This window comes from Psammomys obesus, unplaced genomic scaffold (genome assembly GCF_907164565.1).
Source record: "Psammomys obesus unplaced genomic scaffold, mPsaObe1.curated_primary_1811, whole genome shotgun sequence".
Lineage (NCBI taxonomy): Eukaryota > Metazoa > Chordata > Mammalia > Rodentia > Muridae > Psammomys > Psammomys obesus.
Window position 1 is genome coordinate 18,217,037 of NW_026596166.1, and position 7,380 is coordinate 18,224,416.

The window sequence follows — 7,380 nt, forward strand, 5'->3', positions numbered from 1 at the left end:
ATTTAAAGTCTCAACCGCTAAGCATTGCTTCCCCTCACCTAGCATATATTGTTGTAATGCATTTGAAGAATATCATGATTTATGATATCCTTTCATCTGTCTATGAAACTTTTATCAAAATGGACCAAGAAACTTTGAGTATTCTGTACTCTGTGGCCATGGCCACACAAAGTTTTCTCTAGAACAATTTACTTTCATTGAAAACTATTTCTTTTATGGGCAACATATATTTAGAGGTACAGGTTTTAGTGTTGGTAAAATGTTATAACTTCATTGCACTTCTCTGTATAAATTTTTTCTTTTATTAAAATTATTGGGTTTTTTTTCATACAATATATTCTGTTATTTTTTTTTTTCTCCTTTAACTCCTCTGGTAAACTCCCCACCCTCCCTCTCACCTAGATTTGTACTCTTTTTGTCTTTTAGGGAAGAAAATTATGCATCTAAATAATAAAAATTATAAAACAGAACAAACAAAACAGAAGAGGATAAAACAAACAAACAGAAGAAAAGAAAAATGCAAGAAACACATATATATGCAGACACAGACAGGTTTGTACACATAGGAATCACATAGAAACACAAAACCAGATGGCACAGTATATATTCAAAGGACTTGCATGTCAGATTTTATATTGAAGTACTGTGAAGAAACGTTATGAGATGAAGAACCTCGAATGGTTCCATCGTGTTTGTTCTGTGATTGTAGTTTACTGCTGGGCATAGATTTTGCCCAGTGAGGAACCCAGCTTAAGTCATAATAACAGATTTATGTGAAGGGCCTTAGTCAACTCAGTTGACAGCAATGACTTAAGGCAAAAATAAAATAAAATAACATTTAAAAACAAGAGAAACTGGGGCTAATAATACAGGCCAACAGGTGAAGACACTTGTAGTCAAGCTACAGATCCTGAGCCTGAGCCTGAGCCTGAGCCCTGAGGCCTAGATGGTATAAGTAGAGAACAATAACTATATATGTGCTGTTGCCTACCTTCCTCCATCCTCAACAAAATAATAAACAAATGTGTTTTAAAATTAAAAAATAAATTAGCACTATTTAACATATGTTATATATGATATGTAAAATAAATATGTATAATGCATCAGACATTTATCAATATATATTTCAAAAACCAAATTTATCTGAGATCATTAAAAAGTGTGTTTAGCTGCCTCAAAATTAGTCCTCATTAAAAACAAATAAAAGCAGAAATTTTTTTGTTATGTTAGATTTTTTTGATTTACCATCAATAAATGATCTTTTTACTTATATTATATATAGTTACATACTTAGAGGTATGTAAAACTTCTTGGTTATAAAAGGGTGGAGTCACAAGTACAAATGCTTAAGAAGTCCTGTTATAAAGCACAACAGGGAGATGATTTGGCCCAGATTCTGTGGCTGTGTCAGGAACCCAAGGCATATCAGACAGTGGTCACCAGGTCGCAACATGTGACTGTCAGTCATGGTTCTGAGAACTTTGCATTGCACAAGTCTCTGCAATGCCAGCAAACACTGTTTGAATCACTGGGCTCAGATCTGAGACTATGTAATAAATGCAGTGTTCTGAACATACAAGTAAAGTTTTCTCCTATTCTGGAGTCATAATGTTTTAATTACTTAAAACATTTCTAATAATCTGGTTCATGTGCAAGAGTTTTTGCCTGCATGTATGTCTGTTTACAACATACGTGTCTGGTACTTAAGGAGGCCAGAAGAGGGAGTCATATCCCCTAGGACCGGAGTTACAAACAGTTGTGGACCACCATATGGGTGTTAGGAATCGAAATCAGGTCCTCTGTAAGAGCCACCAGTGCTCTTAAACCAGAGCCATCTTTCCAGCCCCAGAAAATAAAATATCTTAGTATATTTGCTGCAGTTTCTAAGCATAAAGGCAGAAAATTTAACTTGTCTGACCTGATGGATAAAATAGTTTTTGTTTGACAAAATTTTTTAATTAATTTTGTTTTTGTTGTTTTGCTTATAAAGTGCTTGCTTAGTTTTAAAGTAGGAAATTTCTAGGACTCTAAACATTTTCCTAAGCTATATTATAAAACAATACTAAACATTAAAAATGTTTATGAGAAAACATGGAGTTCATCTTTTTGTTTTGTGCATTGGGAAGAAGAAAGGTTCCAAAGAACAAGTTTACTGATAATAAAACATCTTTGTGTCTTATGATCATCTGGCATTACTAGCTCACAGACACTTAAAAAAAATGCTATGGAGCTGGGGAGCCATGAAACTGGAAGAAGCTGGTTGGGAACAAGAGTAGGGCCAAGGTATAACCAAACCCCAGCAATCTAATCTTGAGATTGGCAGGAGGATCATTTCCCCCATTTCTCCAGCCAGCATGCCACTATCATTGACAAGACCCCCATCCCCAGAAAGTCACTTAGGCTGGTAGCCAGGTTAAACTTCCTCTTGCCTTATAAGGTCACGTCTTGATGCAAATGAGACATCCCCAAAGCCCTGGTCTCAGAAAATGATGTAAGCTGCCTTCAAAAGCCCCTATCTACCCCTGAAGGTTTAAGTAGCCTTTATTTACCCCATCACCCAGACACATTAATCAGGCTATCTCACTGAAGCTGTCTCCCCAGAGCCTATTCTCCTTATGTTTAGAGCCACCTGAGGTCTCTTCCATTCCCGGATGTTATAATCTGCTGGGTGGATTCTTTTAGAGGACATCTGTGGTAAGCTCCCACTCTGTTTTCTCTCTTCTACTGCTTCTGGTTTCTATTCTGCTTTCCCCTCTGAATGAGAATTAAGCATCTTCCCTAGGGTCTTCCTTGCTGCTTAGCTTCTTTAGATCTGTAGATTTTAGTATGCCTATCCTATATTATATGACTAACATCCTCTTATAAGTGAGTACATACGATTCATGTCTTTCTGCTTCTGGATTGCCTCATTCAGGATGGTCTTTTCTAGTTTCATCCATTTGTCTGAAATTTTCATGATTTTCTTATTTTTAATTGCAGAGTAGTATTCCATTTTGTAACTGTTCCACAATTCTGTATCCATTCTTCTGTTGAGGTACATCTAGGTTGTTTCCAGATTTTAGCTATTATGAATACAGCTGCAATGAACATAGGTAATCAAAGGCCCTTATTGTATGGTTAGGCTATTTGTCCAGGAGTGACATAGCTGGGTCTTGAGGTAGCACTATTCCCATATTTTGATAGGTCTGCTTTTATATGTTTCTTGGCCATTTCCCCTTGCTGTTTTAAACATTTTTCGTTATTATGTAGATTTAGTGTTTTGATTATTATGTGGTGGGAGGAATTACTTCCAATACAGTCTATTTGGTATTCTGTAAGCCTGTATGTTGCATGGATGGTTACATACATCTCTTTCTTAAGGCTGGAGAAATTTTCTTCTATGATTTTCTTGAAAATATTTTGTGTACTTTGGAGCCTGAGATCTTCTCTTTCATCTGCTCCTACTATTCCTAGGTTTCGTCTTTTCACGGTGTGCTTGATTTCTTAGATGTTTTTTTTTTTTTTTTTTTTTTTTTTTTTTTTTTTTTTTTTTTTTTTTGTCAGGAGCTTTTCTGTTTTTATGTTTTCTTTGGAAGATTTATTGTGTCTTCAGTGCATCTCCTCTAGCTCTTGTATTCTGTTGGTGATGCTTACCTTTGTAGTTCTTGATCACTTCTCTAAGTTTTCCATCTCCAGGGTTTATTCGGTTTGTGTTTTCTCTATTGATTCTAATTCCGATTTCATGTCTTGAGTGATTTTACTCATTTTCTTCACCTGTTTTATTGTGTATTTCCATCTGCCCATAATGGTCTCTATTTCTTTGGTTGTATTTTCTTGTATTAATTAAGAAAGTAATGCTTCCAGGCAAACCAAAATGCACATTTATGTATAGATAAGTGTTTACAAATAAAATTCAGAATTAAATGTGTTCATATTTATACTAAACTGACGGTAAAGTATTAGAGGTTTTAAGTAATAATAAATGAATTAGAAGCTAGGCATAAAATAATGAAAGTCCTTATGATTGAATAAAGGACTGGCATAACCATTAAAATATGTCTTCCATGTTGAATAGTATAAAATCAACAATAAATAAATATTTCAGGATAACTTAAGACAAAATTTTTAACTAACCATCACACTCACATCTATGTTTTTTTTCTTTATTTTGTGACTTATATTTTAATGTGGTTTAGAACCTTTACTATCACTATTTCTATTTATCATTAATTGTTTTTGTTAAATATACACATATCCTGTTAAACAGATTTAGTGTTGTTTGATTGTACACATCAATATGACTGATCGTTCTGAATAAAATGACCAAGAAGAGAGCTCATCCCTAGGGAGCACTGATTCTTCATCTATTAATGGTCACTAATTGCTTGTACATGTTCATCTAGCTCTGAGACCCTGTGATATTTTTTGTTATCTATACTGGCATGTCAACATGTTTTGTTTATTCTGTCTTATTGTTGAAATTTATATGTGTAGCTTCTATATCCAATACAGAAGAAAAAAAAAAGCCTCAGCAGGATTCTTTGTCTTTTGCCTTTTCTAATCATTATACTCTGTCTTCTGTGACACTTTCCGATCTTTGGTTGTAGGATTTGAGTTGCTGATAGAGGAAATCCATTGAAGAAAGCCAAGAAAAAATGAGTTAAAGGAAATGAATAAAACTGTTCAAGACCATAGGAGATAGGCACCTCAAAGCAAGTTGTTTGCTCCATTTAAACCAGTTGTGGCTTTCTGTAAGGGCCTCCATCTCATTCGAAATGGAGTTTCTTAATGAAGGAAGAGTGTTGCACTTCTCTGTGGGTATGATGGTTGCATGAGAAATCCCCCCATATGATCATGTATGTGAGTGCTTGACCACTAGTTAGTGGAGATTTTAAAGAAGGATTAGGGTGTGGCATTGGAAGAGGAAGTGTGTCACTGTGGCTGAACTTTGAGGTTTCATAAGACCACAGCAGACTATTTTGTTTCCCTCTGGCATGCACTCCCACCAATCCACAGGTTAAGTCTGCCTGAAGTCCATGTATGTAAGCTGCCTGAGCATAACCTCCCACACTCTCTCTAACTCCTTTGGGCAGGGACCCACTGCCCATCCACAGGCCAAACGTGCAAGAAGAGCAGATAGGGTTCTTACAGGAGAGATCCCAACTCTCTCCAATCCCTTAGATATAGACACCTACTGACCAGCCATAGGTCTGACCAGCACATGCCAGAAGACTAGGTAAGCCATCTATACTTGAGCCTTCTGCATACTCTGGGTTCCCTCAGTGAGACACCTTCTGCTCAACCATCTGCCATGCCTGCCAGAAGACTAGGTAGGCTGCCTACCATACTCTCATTTCTTCTCTCCATCATCTTTTTTGCCAAATCTCAGCCTCCAATACAGGCAGAGACTCCCTGCTAAACCAGAGGACAAACAGGCCACCAAAACTTCCATCCCCAACTCAGAAGTAGACACACTGCTCAACAAGAAACCACACTAGTAATTAGATATCTAGCCTCTGTCTTGGGAGAAAATATCTCCTTAACAAAAGCCACACAAACCAAAAGACTAGAGAGGAAACAGAAGCCATGGCACAAAATACCCATGCAACAACAACAACACATAGACAGTTAGACTTATAATCAATACAAACCTAGATGACTAACTGCCAGAATAAGAACACAAACAACAGCCAAGGAAACATGTTAACATCAAAGCTCAGCTCTCTTAATCTACAGCAAGCCCAGAGTATTCTAACAAAACTGAAACACATAAAGACCTGAAAACCAAGCATATAAAAATGATAGTGGTCCTTGAAGAAGAAATCTCTATGAGATCACACATGGCAGCCTAGAGTACTGTATGCAACAAAAAATTTAGTCAATATAGAGAAAACAAAATATTCCATGATAAAGTTAAATTTAAACAATACCTGTCTACAAATCCAGCCTTACAGAAGACACTAGAAAGAAAATGCCAAACCAAAGAGGTTAACTCTAGCCTTGAAAATATAGGAAATAAATAATCTCATGCCAGCAAAATCAAAAGAAGGGAAACACACACACACACACACACAGAGAGAGAGAGAGAGAGAGCATTGTCCACAACAAAATAACAGGAATTAACAATCATTGATCTTTGATATCTCTCAATATCAACTACAATAAAAAGTCACACACTAACAAAAAGGATGTGAAAACAAGAATCAACATTCTGTTGTATACAAGAAAACACCTAAACATTAAAGATACACTTTACCTCAGAGTAAAAGGTTGAAAAAAAGAGCCAAAGAAGTAAGCTAACATAGCCATTTTAATATCCAACAAAATAAATTTCCAACAAAAATTAATCAAAGGAGACAGGAAAAATCCATCAAGGTGACTTGTCAGTTCTTGACATTTTTTGGGTGCCCTCAAATTCAAGGCCAAACCACATTTTTAAAATAAACATTACTAAAGCTTAAACCAAACACACTCACACATGGATAGTGGAGAATTCAAATAATCCCCCTCTCACCAGTGGACAGGTCATCCAGACAAATATTAAACAGAGAAACACTGGAGCTAATAGACATTATAAATCAAATGGACTTAACAGTTATCTAAAGAACACTTCACCCAAAACAGACTAGAATATTACTTCTTTTCAGCACCTCATGGACTTTACCTAAATTGACCACATACTCTGCCACAAAGCAAGTTTCAGCAGATACAAGAAAGTTTAAATAACTTCCTGCACTCTATCAACCACCTTTGATTCGAGCTTGATTTCTTTTTTTTTTTTTTTTTTAAGAAAATCGACCCAGAAAACAAGCTGGGATAGCTATCCTAATATCTAATAAAGCGGACTTTCAACTAAAATAAATCAAAAAAGATGAGGCGAGGCATTTTATTCTTTTTTTTAAATCTTTTATTTTTTATTAATTACACTTTATTCATTTTTTATCCCCCCATGAGCCCCTCCCTCCTCCCCTGCCGATCCCACCCTCCCTCCCCTTTCTGCATGCATGCCACTCCCCAAGTCCACTGATAGGGGAGGTTCTCCTCTTCTTTCTGATCTTAGTCTATCAGTTCTCATCAAAAGTGGCTGCATTGCCCTCTACTGTGGCCTGGTAAGGCTGCTCCCCCCTCAGGGGGAAGTGATCAACGAGCAGGCCAATCAGATTATGTCAGAGGCAGTCCCTCTTCCCATTACTATGTAACCCACTTGGACACTGAACTGCCATGGGCTACACCTGTGCAGGGGTTCCAGGTCATCTCCACGAATAGTCCTTGGTTGGAGTATGAGTCTCTGGGAAGTTCCCTGTGTTCAAATTATCTTGTTCTGTTGCTCTGCTTGTGGAGTTCCTGTTCCCTCCAGCTCTTACTATTTCCCACTTCTTACATAAAATTCCATTCACTCTG